This window comes from Petaurus breviceps, unplaced genomic scaffold, assembly GCF_028583685.1.
Source record: "Petaurus breviceps papuanus isolate PSGF00001 unplaced genomic scaffold, PetGlider_PUasm1.0 181, whole genome shotgun sequence".
Taxonomy (NCBI): Eukaryota; Metazoa; Chordata; class Mammalia; order Diprotodontia; family Petauridae; genus Petaurus; species Petaurus breviceps.
Window position 1 is genome coordinate 15594033 of NW_027185784.1, and position 15465 is coordinate 15609497.

A 15465-nucleotide genomic window follows, 5' to 3' on the forward strand; every position below is an offset into this window, starting at 1 on the left:
TCTCTCTCTCTCTCTCTCTCTCTCTCTCTCTCTCTCTCCCTCTCTCTTTCTCTTCTCCTGCTGTCTTGCTGTCTTTCTGTCTCTCTGTCTCTCTCATTCTGTGTGTGTGTGTATGTGTGATGGGCCCTTTTGGCCATCTGATGAAGCCCATGAACCCCTTTTCAGAGTAATATTTTTAAATGCAGAAATTAAGATATGCAGCATTACAAAGGACATTAATTATATCATAACAAAGTTGTATTTTTTCCAGCTAAGTTCATGGACACCCCCCCCCCAAATATGTCAATGTGCTCCTTGGATCCCAGGTTAAGAATACCTGCCACATGGAATGACTTGGAATTTCATCTTAATTCCAGGGATATAGCCCACATCCTTTCCAAAATGTAGGACCTCAAATGGAACATAGTACTCTGACCAGTGCTGAGAACAGTTCTGTGGGAATTTTGTGCTTCTCTCATTGTACCTTCACGTTTCTCTTGTATTCTAGTTATTTGCAGAAGTGACTCATTTCTCTGACTGGTCTATAAGCTGTATAAGGACAGACACAATAAAATTTTAAAAATTTTAAGTATCCATTTATAGAGTGCTTTAATATTTACAAATATTTTCTTTCTGAGAACTGTGTGAAGTAGGCAATACAAGCATTGGACTAGATCTGTAATTTTATTGACATAGAGAGTTTCTGGTGTGGAAACCCCCTACTCCCAATGTAGATGGCACCTGCTTTCCTGCTTATACTCTAGAGGATTGTCTGGGGCACTTAGAGGTAAAGTAACTTGTCTAGGATCACCTAACCATAGAATCATAGAATTAGAGGGCAACTCAGTGTTGTAGCAGATAGAGTGCCAAGCCAAGAGTCAGTAAGACTCATATTCCTGAGTACAAATCTGACCTCAGACACTTAGTAGCTGTGTGACCCTGGGCAAGTCACTTAACCCTGTTTGCTTCAGTTTCCTTGTCTATAAACTGAACCAGACAGTGAATAGAGCACCAGTCCTGGAGTCAGGAAGACCTGAGTTGAAATCCGGCCTCAGACACTTAACACAAAAACTAGCCGTGCAACCTTGGGCAAGTCACTTAACACCAATTGCCCTCCAAAAAGCAAAAAAATAAATAAAATGAACCAGAGAAGGAAATGGCAAACCACTCCAGTATCTTTGCCAAGAAAACTCCAAATGGGGTTATGAGTTAGAGGTGGAAGGGACCTTAGAAGCCATCTTGTCCACTTTTCTAATATTACAGATAAGGAAACTGAGTTCTGTAGAACTTAAGTGACTCGCTAAAATCACTCAGGTAATAAGTTGTAGGGGCAGGTTTTGAACGCATCTTCATGACTCAAAATAAGCTTTTCCATTACACACACACATTTGTTCATCACTGTAGTATGTGTCAGAAGTAGGATGTCATCTCTCTGACTCCAAGGTTGGCTTTCTCTCCACTACCCCATACTGCCTCTCTGATACAGATACCAGTATTATTATCCCCATTTTCAGATGAGGAAACTGAGGCACAGAGGACTTGTCCAGTAAATGTCAGATGATGATAATGCTGCTGACAACATAATTAACAAACATTTCTATAGCTCTTACCATGTGCCAGACATCGTGCTAAGTGCTTTATAACTATTATCTTAGTTGATCCTCACAACAATCCTGGAAGGTAGGCGCTATTATTATCCCCACTTTACAGATGAGGAAACTGATCCAGGACATATCTTTGAATCTCTATTGCTGAGCAATGCCTTGAAATTGGTGCTTAATAAGGATTTATTTGATGAATGAATGATTGAAATCCATGACCTTCTTCATTTTACCATATACTTTCAACCCTCAGGGTCTGAATATCAAGTCTGTGGGCGTCCCAGGCTCCCCCGCCCCCATGCAGACGTGTGCACAATGCACACACACACACACACACACACACACACACACACACACACACACACATTCTCCTCCTGCTGCTGTTGTCCATCTTTCGGCCATTTCTCTGCTGGCAAGCACTCTCTTGAGGGGGTGAATGAGGGCAGAGAGAGGAGGGAAACATAAATTCAGTGAGTATTGTGACCTGTAAGCAGCTGTTGTGAAGGGTTCGTCTGGGGAGGGAAAGGTTAAGACTCAAATGAGGTTTGGGGATTATCTGTGCAATTCATTTCTCCCGGTGATCTCTGCCTCCCATTAGCATGGACAAATGAGACTGGCCAGTATCTATTTTCCATCTACCCTCATCTTTCTTTTGAGGCACTCAAGGCCCTTTAGAAAGATCATCTCATTCTTCCTCACAGCAATGCCTCTGTGGTGGGCCGGAGGTGAGATTAATTTTCCCTGTTGCACCGGGAGGGAAACAGAGGCAAAGAGAGACACAGAGAGAGAGCAAGAAACCAGCTCCTGATCACAGAGCTAGGAATAAAAACCAGTAGTCCTGGCTCCCCATCTAAATCACCTGCCTCATTAAAGTCCCAAAGAAAAAAACCTCCATTATAAACACTGGGCCCTTAAAATAGCATCCTTTGTGGCCTGCCGGGGCCCAGCAAGGAAACATTGTTCACTTATTTAATATTTTTTTCAAAAAGCTTTTGAGTCCGCCTTTAAAAACCCGTGTTAAATTTCTCGCCTAACGATTTGACTGCCTCCCCTTTAGCTCCCTTTAAACGAGCTGCCGATAAAGGAATAAACCTATGGAAGAAATAAGAAATAAGCCGCCTGAACATTGTAGCCCTTTATGCCTCTGCTGTCCATGCTGAAGCCCCTCTCAAATGAATTGAGAGATAATGCTAATGGAATTACGCATTGTGACTGGATCAGGGGTCTGCCATTGGAAGATAAATGCCAAAGCAAAGCTAAGGCATTTAATCAAAAAATACACCCCCTTGCATGTCTTTCTTCTTCATCTTCTTTTCCTTTCCAAAGGAGCGGAGGCCTCAGGTCTGCCACTGCCCAGGACTTCACTGGCTCTGCTGCTACCATCACTACTGCTGTTTTTGAATCATTTCATTTAGCAGAAGACCCCACCTTCCTCCTTCCCTGAAAAAAAAAATTAAAAATAAAAATAAAGAGTGGAGGCAAATTCAGTGAAAAAGATTGGTCCAGAAAACTTAAGTTTGAAAGGGGAGATTTGACTCTGTGGCAAACCCCACAGAGGATAAACTGTATCTGGATTAATTGGAGGAGATAATATGGTGCTTATCAATTTTGTCTCCACTCAGTTTTAATAGGATAAAATCAGTGGGGGCTGTGGTCTGCCAATCTCACAGCAGTTTACTCTCACAGGTGACATTAAATCTCCCCAGACGGATATTGAGTAGAAATTAGCAAATGACTGCCTGCCCTTCTTTCCCATCATCCCCACACTACCCCACCTGTTCCCAGAGGCTGATGTGCTTCTAACCCAGCCTTGGAAATGGCTAGTCCAGGAGCCCCAACTCAAGCCAGTCTATGAGAATAATGTATCGCCCCTTGACTAAAGATGACACTACCTACCACCAGCATGCAGATTTTGAAGATATTTTCCAGCAATAATGATGGATTATAGTAATCCAACCACACACTCTCTCCCCCTGCTACCTATGGGTCCCTTGTGATCAATGGCAGGCATTTTCTGAGATGAATGGCCAGAGTCTGTGTGTGTTCAATCGTTTCAGTCACATCCGACGCTTCATGACCCCATTTGGGGTTTCTTGGCAGAGATATTGGAGTGGTTTGCCATTTGCTTCCCCAGCTCATTTTACAGATGAGGAATTGAGGCAAAGAGGGTTAAGGGACTTACGAAGGGTCACATAGCTAAGTATCTGAGGCCAGATTTGAACTCAGGAAGATGAGTTCTTCCTAACTCCAGGGCTGGCTCTCTATTCCCTTTGCCACCTAGGCTGGAATCTGGGTCCATGAAAAAAAATAAAAGTTAAATAACCCAAACTAGAATCAAACCCCCAAATTTATGTGGACCATGTGAGCTAAAAGGTCAAATAAGCTGGCCATTTATAGACTAGAAAATTGGATGATCCTGGACCCAAATCAAGAGCTTGAATTAGGTTTTCTCAAGACAATTTGGAGTGAAGGGCAAACAATATTAATGAAGTATTTTGAGCACCACAGAAGCCCCTGAGTGAGCTATAAAGAATGGTCTATTCTTAAGTGACTCCAGAAATGGGGGACAAAGAAAATGCACAATCTATCCCCAAAACTATACTCGAGTCAACAATTTTAGGTACCTTGCTATATTTTTTACCATATACTGCAACCTTGGGCTCAGGCTCAAAACAAATCAGTCTTCCAAAGTCTTTTGGTCTACAAAAGATTTGAAGCTTGACCAAACCCCCTGGCCTCTCTACAGATGACAATTCTCTTGCATCATTCATCTCCCTTTCTGGAGCTGTATTAAGATTAGACCCACACTGTTAGCTCTATGATGGAACCCTAGCCAAACTTCTATCATCTTGCTGAAGGGGTAGTTAGATGGCATGGTAGATAGAGTGCTAGATATGGGGCCAAGAGAACCTGAGCTTAAATCCTGCTTTATACACGTATTATTAGATGTATAACCTTGGGTAAGACCCTTAAATTCTCTCTAGTTTCCTCATCTGGAAAATGGGACTAATAACAGTAGCTACCTCATGGGATTGTTGTGATCACATACACAGGCTATCCCAAAAGTCTTAGTCAAGTTTTACGACTTTGGGGACACCCTGTATAAAGTGCTTCGCAACGTCATGGTGCCTTATAAATGCTAGTTCAAATCCTGTTGTAGACCACTTCTGTTTCTACAACTATACAACAGTGATAGCATTATGGACTCAGATGATACATTGCCCTTGTCTCTCACCCAACCATAAATCAGATGTCCTTTGTCTTCCAAGTCATTAGTGAAGATACATGAGGCTTGCCATATGACTCGTCCTACTCTATGCTTTTGCTGGCTAGAGGGGTCCTCTTCAATTATGGACCTTCCTTTATGATCTTACAGCTTTTGTCCTGCCCCTGTGACATGACTCTGAGCTAGCAAACATATTTCTAAAGCCGTATTTTGGTTCCATGCCCTGAGCTATTAGAGAAAACCTGAGCTAACTGTGAAACAGAGTCCTAAGGCTGGAAGTAGCACTCAGTACAATGGTCAAATTATACTATATTTTCAATTCAGTCAAATGCTGTAGTTGGAGCCAGAAAGATTGGGATTCAAATTCTACCTCTGACACGTATTAGCTATGTGATCATGGCAGCTCTCTGATCCTATTTCCTCATATACAGCATAGGGATAATAATACCTCTAATACCTACCTGACAGGGTTATTGTAAGACCTAAATGAGATAATGAATGTAAAGAATTTTGTCATGTAAATTTTAGTTATTATTACTGTAATTATTGTTCAATTTAGTCCAACCAATTCTCCAAAGATGCATATTCGCATAAGCTGCCCTAGAAAGAAGAATATGTGACCTGTGCTAAAATATTCTCAACTAGGAGCTTCTATTGCCTTCTTCGAAAACCTTGAACAATTTTCACAAATGGAAAATTTGTCTTTCTGCCCCTCCCCAAATCCCCACTGCTAAAGTGAAGGCTCGTTTCCTCTTGTTTGTCCTCTTCAAAGATGGGGAGTAACTGACTGATCGCCTTCTTCTCATAGGAATCCTCTGCAGACATAAAGGATAGTAATGACTGATTTCTCTTCTTCAATCATTGCACTCATTACCGTGATTATATCACAGCCTTTTCTTTCTCAGACAAATGCCGGCCCCTTTTAGATTCACTCACTAACCTCACTGACTGCCGACCTTTGGATCAGTCTAGTGACTCTCCTGAGAACTTCCTCTCATGTAGTCAACGCCACCAAAGAGGACAGAGTTACGGAGGCACCTGATGAGTACCAGGGATAGAACTGGTAATTGATGACTGGTCATTTCTTTCATGTAACACTCAATTCAGCAAAAGCTATTTTCAGCTGTTCTGCCTGTTGTCAAGGTAAAGAATTATGCTGTGATAATTATTACCTGTATTATCTTGAATAAAATTACTTAGGATCTCAACATCTCAGTTTCCCCAAATGTGAAAAGAGGGGTTGGATAAGATGACCTCTAAGGACCTTTCACCTCTAAACCAATGAAATCGTACTGACTTCCTTTCTTGAAGACATTAAAACTTGGAGATACACAGTGCTTATATTGTTGGACTCTTCATACTTCACAAAACATCAATGCTTTTTGTCTCTTTATATGCAGACTCAAATGAGATCATGCTTGTAAACCACTTCATAAACCTTAAAGTACTAAATACATATCAGCTATTATATTATTATATATTATCATTACTATTACTATTAGACTTGACCTCTTCTTGTCATTTTCAGAGGTGGGGAAATTGAAGCCAATGAGACAAAGATCTTGCAAGGATCAATAATGAAGCACAAGACAGAAATTCCTTTGTCTCTGGACCTCTGTCTCAGAAGTTAAAGTCACCTCGATTTCCTTAGCTGCCTACCCCCAGGCTAATACTTCCTCGTTTCTCACCTCCTTGCATTACATTGGGACTTCTTTGATTTCTCTTACATGCTCTAAGAAACTCATTGTTAGAGAAACAGTTATCCTTCAAGATCCCAACTTCCTGCATGATCTTTTCATCACTACCCTCTGTCCCTCTGATTAGAGAGTAGAGCCATGAACTCTAAAAACCTCCCTTTAAAGATGGATCTAAGCTCAAAACATCTCACTTGGCTACACTTTTTAGGACATCTTTACTTTTTTCTACCATGCCCCTGTGTTAGACATCTTCCCTGCCTCACCTCCCTTTCTGCTTCCTTTTGTGTAATTGTCTTCCCCTGATAGATTGTAAATTCCTTGAGGGAAGGAAATGACTTTCTTTTTTCATATTTGTATCCTCAGAACTTAGCACAGTGCCTGACACATTGTAGATATTTGATAAATGTTTATTGACTGATTAACTTACCCAACCACAGGTTATCATTATGAAGTGAGCAAGAAATAAAGAAAACCTCACAACTAGAACATCTTTGTGGATCCAAATTAGTAACAAGGAAGGACTCATAGAGAGAGGATCAGGAAATGTCCACATGAAATTGTGCCTGGAGAATACCAAACCAGTTGCTGCAATATGACCATTCAGTGGGAATAAGAATCTTAAAGGACAAGACAGATAACATCAGATCTTGAGTGGGATGGTGTACTTCAAATCAGAGATAAAACTAGTAATTTTGGTGTCTAGGGAAGGCAGCACAAATTGTGCCTTCAAATAAACTTTGTAATTGATGAAAAGAATTTAAGAAGAAATAAAGACAGATTCAGTTGCGTAAGAAGGAAGACCACATGAGAAACAATGAAGAAAAAGCCCTCCATAGGGTTGGGGGAATCCCTGAACATCTTGATATCCTACCAGCAGACAGGAGCAGAAGAGGAAAGGGCCAGGACAGGGAGGGAGAACTCATCAGGGAGTGTGGCTACAGGCAGGGGAGAATTCATGGGGAAAATTTACAACTGGTATCTTCCTATTTTTATGAATAATTCTCATTAACTAGGTGCTAAGCCTAGTTTTTTCTATGCTACTGAAACACAATGTACCAAAATTTTAAACTGCAGAATATTTGAATCACTAGTATTATTCCTTTAAAATTTTCACTTTGTAAATTTTGGTGTTCTGGGAAAATTGTTCTGCACTATTACTATTGCTCTAATTGGAACTCTGCTTCAGATGAATCTTAACAGGTCTGAGAACCCCACAGTTGAGTTTGAAGTGAGCTAAACCAAGGCTGAGTTTATTTACCACAGAGAAATAGAGGAGGGAGGGAGGAATTAATCCATTTAATTTGATTCTGTCATAGAATCATAGATTTAGAGCTGGAACTGGAAACTTACAGGATTGGTTTCATGACTTACATGGCATTAAAATAATCCTCAGTAAATCAAACCAACCAGATTTCTCAGCCCAAGTTGTATTTGCCACATTATAGACACTTCCAAAGGGGGAGAATATAGAAGTCAAGGTCCCCCATGCCCAACAACCTAAAATTTTGGTTAGGGCTTTATATGTAGATAGAGAAGCGGTTGCCTACATATTTGATAGATTTCAGAGCATTTCAGAGCAATGCCCCTCATTTTACAAATAAGAAAATCAAAGCCCAGAGAACACTATGGCCATAAAAGCACCCAATATTGGCTGATCTTAGAAATTAAGCAGTGTTGGGCCTGGTTAATCCTTGGATAGAAAACTGTCTGGATTTCTGGGCACTGTCAGTTTTCCATTTGGGAGACAGCTTGGTACAGTGTCCTTTTGCTTTTGGGGGGGGGGGAGGGAGGAAGGTAGGGCAATCAGGGTTAAGTGACTTGCCCAAGGTAACACGGCTAGTTTTTGTGTTACGTGTCTGAGGTTGCATTTGAACTCAGGTCCTCCTGACTCCAGGGCCAGAGCTCTATTCACTGTGTCACCTAGCCGCCCCCTACAGTGTCCTTTTAAAGTTAGACTACCTAAGTCCAAAATCTGGCTTTGTCATTCATTCTTCGAGTGACCTTGGACAAGGTTAGTTAGATGAGGAGGTTGGATAACTTGGCCTGTAAAGCCCCTTCTTGCTCTAAGGCTATGCAATAATTTTCCCAAGGTCGTGCAGTTATTCTATGGCAAGGTCTTGGAAAAGTGACTAAATCAAAAATAATTTTCCCACCAAAAGCCTGAAATTCCATCACTAGTGGAAGTTCCTGCCTTCCTTCTCCTTTACCGCCCAGAGATCATTTGTGTTGATCAGAGGTGTCAAACACTCAGCCCACTGGTGGCCCAGACTGGATTATGTAATTGGGCAATAGTAACAAAAAGTAAAGATGCAATAAAACATAGACAATGCTAATATGTGATTTCCCAAGTTACCGTGCAGCCCATGGGGCTCCTTATGTACGGAGTGGCCCCCATTTCTATCTGAGTCTGACGCCGCTGGTGTCATCTATTCCATCTCCAAGGGTCTTCATTCAAAATACACAAATTACCCAGAGGAGCAATATAGCACTTCTTTACTGTGTGTGAGACATTACTAAGTGCTGTGTATGATCGCTTTATCAGCGGCTAATTTACTCTGCAAAAAGAGACCATAGTAAATATAATTATGAAAATTCACATTGACATGTCACTTTAAAGTCAGAGAAGAGAGATGACAAGCCAATCCCAAAGACTGATCATGGAAGAAAGATCAAATGAGCTAAGTATGTGGGAGGACAACTAAGTATCTGCTAACATAGAACCATAGAATTTCAAAATTCCAGGGACTTTCAGAGGTACCTCAGGAGAAGTACCTTCCATGACATTCTCCAGCATCCCTCCTTCCCTTCCTCCCTCCCTGTCTTCCTTCTTTCTAGAAACATTTATTAATCACCTACTGTATGCATATCACTGTCCTAGATGGATAGAACACAGTCCCCACTGTTGTTTCATCTACAGACTCATATGGGAACAACACACAAACATAGATAACTGTAACACACAATACTGCATGATGAGTACCTTAGAAAGTTTGCAATACAGAGTGCTCTCTGAGGTCTGAGAGGGAAGGTCTGCCTTATTTGTTTGGTGGGACGAAGCCCAACCAGTTTAATTCCTTTCATTTATTTTATATCTCAGGAGTTCCATAAGGCTCGGAGAGGTGGGAGAAAGAGCCTGCCTGCCCAGCTGCCTCCTCCCTTCCCCTCTGTGGGGCCGCCTTAGTCTTAATTCTGAGACAGCTGCACATCTCTCTACCAAATCTGTTTTTTCCTGTCACTTGCTGGTTTTCTGACCTGAGGCAAGCTGCTCAGGGTCTCTAGGCCTCAGTTCCTGGGGCCATAACAATGAACAAATCCTGAAAAAGTGAAAAATCTGAAGGGAAGAAAGAATTACTTGGCTCAGCTCAAAGATTTAAGTTTTCAGAAAAGCAGCAATTCCCAGGCTCTTCGGGGCAGTATCACTCACTTAATTAGGTTGTCTTTGTGACATACGTACTGACTCTCCCTCCACCAGCCCCAACAGGAGCACAGAAATGTAGCGCCATATTTCTTGGCATATATTTCTCTTTAAAATTAAACTGAATTTTATTTTTGAGATTTTGTGCATCGCTGTCCAAATAACTGGTGGCAGCCTAGAGTATCACAAAGCCCAGAGAAGGAGCTCACTGATTCAAAGCTGAGGATTGAGGAGAAGACAACCGGGAAGAAGTTAGAACTAGTTCTGGTCAAATTTCTGCCCTTCACTCACTGTGAGGCCTGGGCCTTAACGGCCTCATTGCACAAAAAGGAGTTTGATACAGCGGTATCTTGTCAAGCAATGGGAATAGTCCCAGCTTTGGGCACCCACCACTGATGTGGTATGACCTTTGGCAAGTCACCTGATCTCTCTAGGACTGTCTCTCCATCTGTAAAGTATTAGGATAGCTGTGCTTGGTATGTCCCTTACAACTCTGCAGTATCATCTTTTCTAAGATTCCTTCCTGATTCTCTAAGTTTCCTTCTGTCTCCAAACCCTGTTTCTAAGTGAATTTTCCCTTCACTACACTCTTCCCAATATTTAAAATTTTTTTTTTTCAGGGACGAGGGGGAAGAGAATAAGCATTTATGTGCATCCACTCACTTTGTGCAAGGTACCATGCTAAGCACTTTTTTTTTTTTACAAATTTTATACTCACAGAAATCCTGGGAGGTAGATGCTTTTATTATGCCCATTTTACAGAGGAAAAAACTGAGGTAAATAGCAGTTAAGGGACTTGCTCAAGAAAACAAAACTGTTAAGTATCTAAGAGCAGATCTGAACTGAGGTCTTCCTGGCTCCTGGCCCAGCATTCTATCAAGTGGACCACCAGCTACTTCTAGGAACAATCTAAGTGTGGGAGGGGGGTGGGGAGGGGGGTGATGAACAAAAGAAAGTTTGGGAGGAGTCTTTTGGCTATAAGTTTAAAAGAACTGACTTATCCTTTTTTTTTTGTCCTTATCTTATTATGGTAACGAATTAGTAAGAGGTCACAGGCTACATTATCCAAACTTTTAATCACAACAGAACAAGAAAACTTATCTAAATGGCAGCTCATTTGTCCCACTTGGTTATATCTTATCATCTTCAGGTTTGGACATCATGGAGGATTTCAGTTCAATTTAATTCAATTTGACAAATATTTATTAAACAACTACTTTACTGGGGACTGGAGTGGGAATACCCAGAATTTCAAATGACTCTGTGATGTCATCAATATTGCTGTGTCCCCCCAAAATGCAGACTGCATGGGGCTTCTAGGTGGCACAGTGAATAGAGCACTGGCCCTGGAGTCAGGAAGACCTGAGTTCAAATCTAGCCTCAGATGCTTGACACTTACTAGGTGTGTGACCTTAGGCAAGTCACTTAACCCCAATGCCTTGCCTTCCCCCCTCAAAAAAAAATGAGGCAAGAGGGAGCTTGGGCCAGGAAGGGGAAGGGTTGGGGGGAGCAGAGAACAAAAATGCAGACTACAACACAACATGTCTGTCCACCCTGTTCAATTCTTTATCCATGTCCAGGATGGGTTGTGTGAGGGGAAGGGAATAAGCATTTATTAAACATGTACTATATGCTAGGCACTGTGCTAAGTAAACACTTTACAAATATTATCACATTTAGCTCTCACAACAACCCTGGAGGATGGGTGATATTATTATCCCCATTCTACAGATGAGAAAACTGAGGCAAACAGAGATAAGTGGCATGCCAGTTTGAACTCTGGTCTTCCTGAGTCCAGGCCTAGCTCTCTACTCACTGTACTACCTAAATATCACAAGTTCAATATATTGACCATTCAACATGGAGGGGGCCATGCTTGCTTTCTCTTGACCTCACTGAGAAACTAGTGTCACACAAGAACTGTCTGTCAATTTGTCTTTCTCTTATAACACATTGACAGTTTGTCTTCTTTGGTTACATACTTCTTTGATCATATCCTTCTCTCCATTTCTCCTTCATAATATGTTGCAGTCTCTTTATACCCAACTTTCCTTTGCCCTCTGAGTGACAATCATTTCCAGTTCCTTGGGGGTTATAACATTCCTTTTCCCAGAGTTATATAACAGGACTGGAATGATATTGGTATGAAAAATACAGGCCTTAATCTTAAAGAGAAGTATAGAGTCATTAAAGGAACTTTGTAATTTTCCCAAGGTACTCTAACCCGCTCTCCACTTCCTTCCAGTTCTGGATTCAACTCAGTGTCTACTTTCAGTTCAATATATCAACCTAAGAAAATGTACATATAGGGAAAAAATACAAAGTTTAAATAAAATAAAGTTCTGCTCTTCTGTTTCAAAGTGAAGAATTTGAGTTTAGACAGAAGTCCTCCCTTGTCTATGGAACCAAATAACTTTGCTTAAGTTGCAGACAAACGGGATGGTGGTGATGATAATTAATAACTGACATTTATATAATGATTTAACATTTACAAAGTAAATGTAGCTAAAGAGCTACACTATCTTACTGAAGTCTCAAAGCAAGCCTTGAAATACTTATCATCTCAGGGAGGCTAGGTGGTGCAGTGAATAGAGCACCGAGCCCAGAGTCAGGAGGACCTGAGTTCAAATTCGACCTCAGACACTTAATACAAAAACTAGCCATGGGACCTTGGTCAAGTCACCTAACCCCAATTGCCCTCCAAAAAGCAAAACAAACAAAGAAAAAGAAAAATACTTATCATCTCCAGCTTTACAGATAAAGAAAGAGAAATGGAGAGATGTTATGTGACCTATGTATGGCCACATGGCTAGCAAGTGTCAGCCTTACCTTACTCCAGGTCCAGCAGGCTTTCCAGTATGGCACAGACATCTCTAACTAGGCCCTAACTCTTCTTTCTTAACCAACAGGAAATTCAAGAGTTGGCACAAAAGATGGAGTGACTGGTGAAGGTCTGGCTGTCCAGATGCAAATCCATCCATCCCAATGAGTGGGTGGCACAGTTGCCCCTTTTGCCACCACCTCACCCTGCCAGGAGATGGAAGAACAAGCCCCTGGCACTGATATTTCTCCATCAGCATTGCTGCTGAGGTCAATACAAACATGATTGGGAACCACATACCCAGTGCCATGAAAGATTATGAAGATTTAAAGGTCTCTCCATGATTTATGTCTCTTTAATTAAGGGCTTTTAAGCCTTAATTAAAAAGTTACAGGAGTTGTCTTTATTTCTGAAAAATGTCTTTATGGTTGACTGCTTGAGTGAATAAAAGAGGATCGGGCCTCTTGGATGACACCACAGCAGTCATAGAGTTCCCCCTTTTTTTGAGGGGGGACAGGAAGGCAGCAAGAAACACCATTAAGAATTCAATCAAAAACAACTTAAATTTTTCTTCATGTTTTTTCAAAATTATTTGACAATCAATCATCTACTGGCTAATACAAAAGTAGGTGAGAGTCCTGAAAGGGAGGTATGGGGCAGGGGAGCTGCTAAGATTTTAATAGACAAATAACACAAGGTTGTGAGAACAGGAGCAAATGATTGAGTCTAAGTTTAAGCCAATAGTATGTATGTGTCAGAAGTAGAATGGGGAGGGAAAGAAAAACCCATTTATTAAGCCACGACTATGCACCAGGAACTTCACTCAGTGCTTTGCAAATTTATCTCATTTGATCTTCATAACAGCCCTGGAAGGTAGGAACTGTTGTTATTTTACAGTTTAGGAAACTGAGGCAAACAGAGGTTAAGTGGCTTGCCCAGGGTCACATAGCCAATACATTTCTAAGGCTAGATTTGAACTAGGTCTTCCTGACTCCAGGCCTGCTCTTCTATCCACTGAACCATCTACCTGCCTCAAACAGTGGGGAGAGGGTTAAATGCCACCCCAGAAATGGTTAGATTGTTGTCAATATTAGTCTTTACATAACTTTCAGGAAACATATGACTTGAATCTGACTATTTTACCTGATACAGAAGGCCATCTGGACTCATCAGTGCTCTATTCACTGTCCGTATCTCCAAAGAATTCCCTCCCTAGGAAGGATTCCAGGAGATTTTCCAATTCATTCTCCTAGTTAAAAAAAAATAAAGAGGCCAAATTGACAACTGAGATGTCAACTTTTTTTAATGCTATCCAGGGAAGGAATTTTTTGTACATACAAAAGAATAATGAGAAGATGCTAAAATTCTAACTTTAATCATTAGGATGATGGAATAAATTCAAATCTTGACTCTACTAGTTGTATAACCTTGGCTTCTTGCTTAACTTTTCTGAGTCTCAGTTTTCTCATCTGTAAAATGGGTACAATAACTCTTGCATACTCTACCTTTCAGTATTATTATAAGGTGCAAATGATCCATCAAGGCAAGAGTTCATGAAAATATTTCCCTAGGAAGTGACATACCTCACCCACGTTCTTTGCACACCTATGCCACTATATATATAATGCTTTAATACTTTGGGCATAGAGTAAGACCCCTGCTGTACCTCAGTATATGATTTCTTGATATTCTGTAAATGAACACATTTTTTTTTTGCAAGGAAGGAAGGAAAGAAGGAAGGGAGGAAGGAAGGAAGGAGCAAGCATTTATTAAGCACCTACTATGTGTTGGGTATTGTGGTAAGCACTTTATGAATATTATCTCATTTGATCATTACAACAACCCTGGGAAGTAAGTGCTATTATTTCCTTGTTTTGCAGCTGAGGAAACTAAGGAAGAAAGCAGTTAAATGATTTGTTCAAGGTAACATAGTTTAAAAGTGTTTGAAGCTGGATTTGAACGCAAGTCTTCCTGACGACAGGTCCAACTCTCTATCCTCTTGTACCACCTAGCTTACAGAGGTGAAATTTGAACACAGGTCTCTGACTAAAAATTCAACATTCTTTGTGCCATATCAGGCAACAATAGTTTGCACTTCCATGAAGCTTTCCAAAGTACTCAAAACAGATAAGGTAGGTATTATTAAATCACTGTTTTTATAGATGAGAAAACTGCAGCTTAGAAAAAATTATTTGTCCCAATGTGGAGAGAGATGGTTAGACTACAAACATCTAAGGTCCTTTCTTGCCCTCACTCTATTATCCTAATATAACACCTGCTTCAAGGGACATTCTGATAAAATGTTTAGACTGCATTATTAATATTTTCTCCATCACTTTCTTAAGTCTAGACAATTAACAAAGCAATAAGTCAAACCTTGATTTTTAGCACTTGACAATTTCCAAGATGTAAACCCTCACACTGAAAATTTAACAGTAAGTTCTTTACTCGGTTCAGACTGGCTCTATCCCACCCCTACCTGTTTCACTGGGCTGTCCTCAAAGACTACAGATATCTTTAAGAGACAAATGGAATGTTGTTTAAAGTGCAATTTGGGCTGGCAAATTTGTAGTTGACTTTTGTAACTGTCATGCTTTGTTTAAGGTCCTTCTCCCTCTGAAGTCAGGGAGAGTGTATGTGCATTAATTTGGATCTATAAGTATCTATGATGACTGAGGAGAGGACAGAAAAAGAAGGTGAAGAGAAACTTCTTTCTTGTTAGAACT

The 15465-nt window shown here is 40.7% G+C and overlaps 1 protein-coding gene and 1 long non-coding RNA gene across 2 annotated transcripts in view; one reads left to right on the forward strand and one right to left on the reverse strand.

Moving 5' to 3' along the window:
- LOC138160611 (uncharacterized) overlaps nucleotides 1-13145 on the forward strand; it is a 37429-nt gene extending 24284 nt beyond the window's left edge. Inside the window, exon 3 of the long non-coding RNA XR_011168174.1 lies at nucleotides 12828-13145. This is a non-coding gene — a long non-coding RNA (uncharacterized lncRNA). The remainder of the gene's footprint in view (nucleotides 1-12827) is intronic.
- PLXNA4 (plexin A4) overlaps nucleotides 1-15465 on the reverse strand; it is a 780904-nt gene that overhangs the window by 687324 nt on the left and 78115 nt on the right. The gene's annotated exons all lie outside the window — the stretch shown is intronic.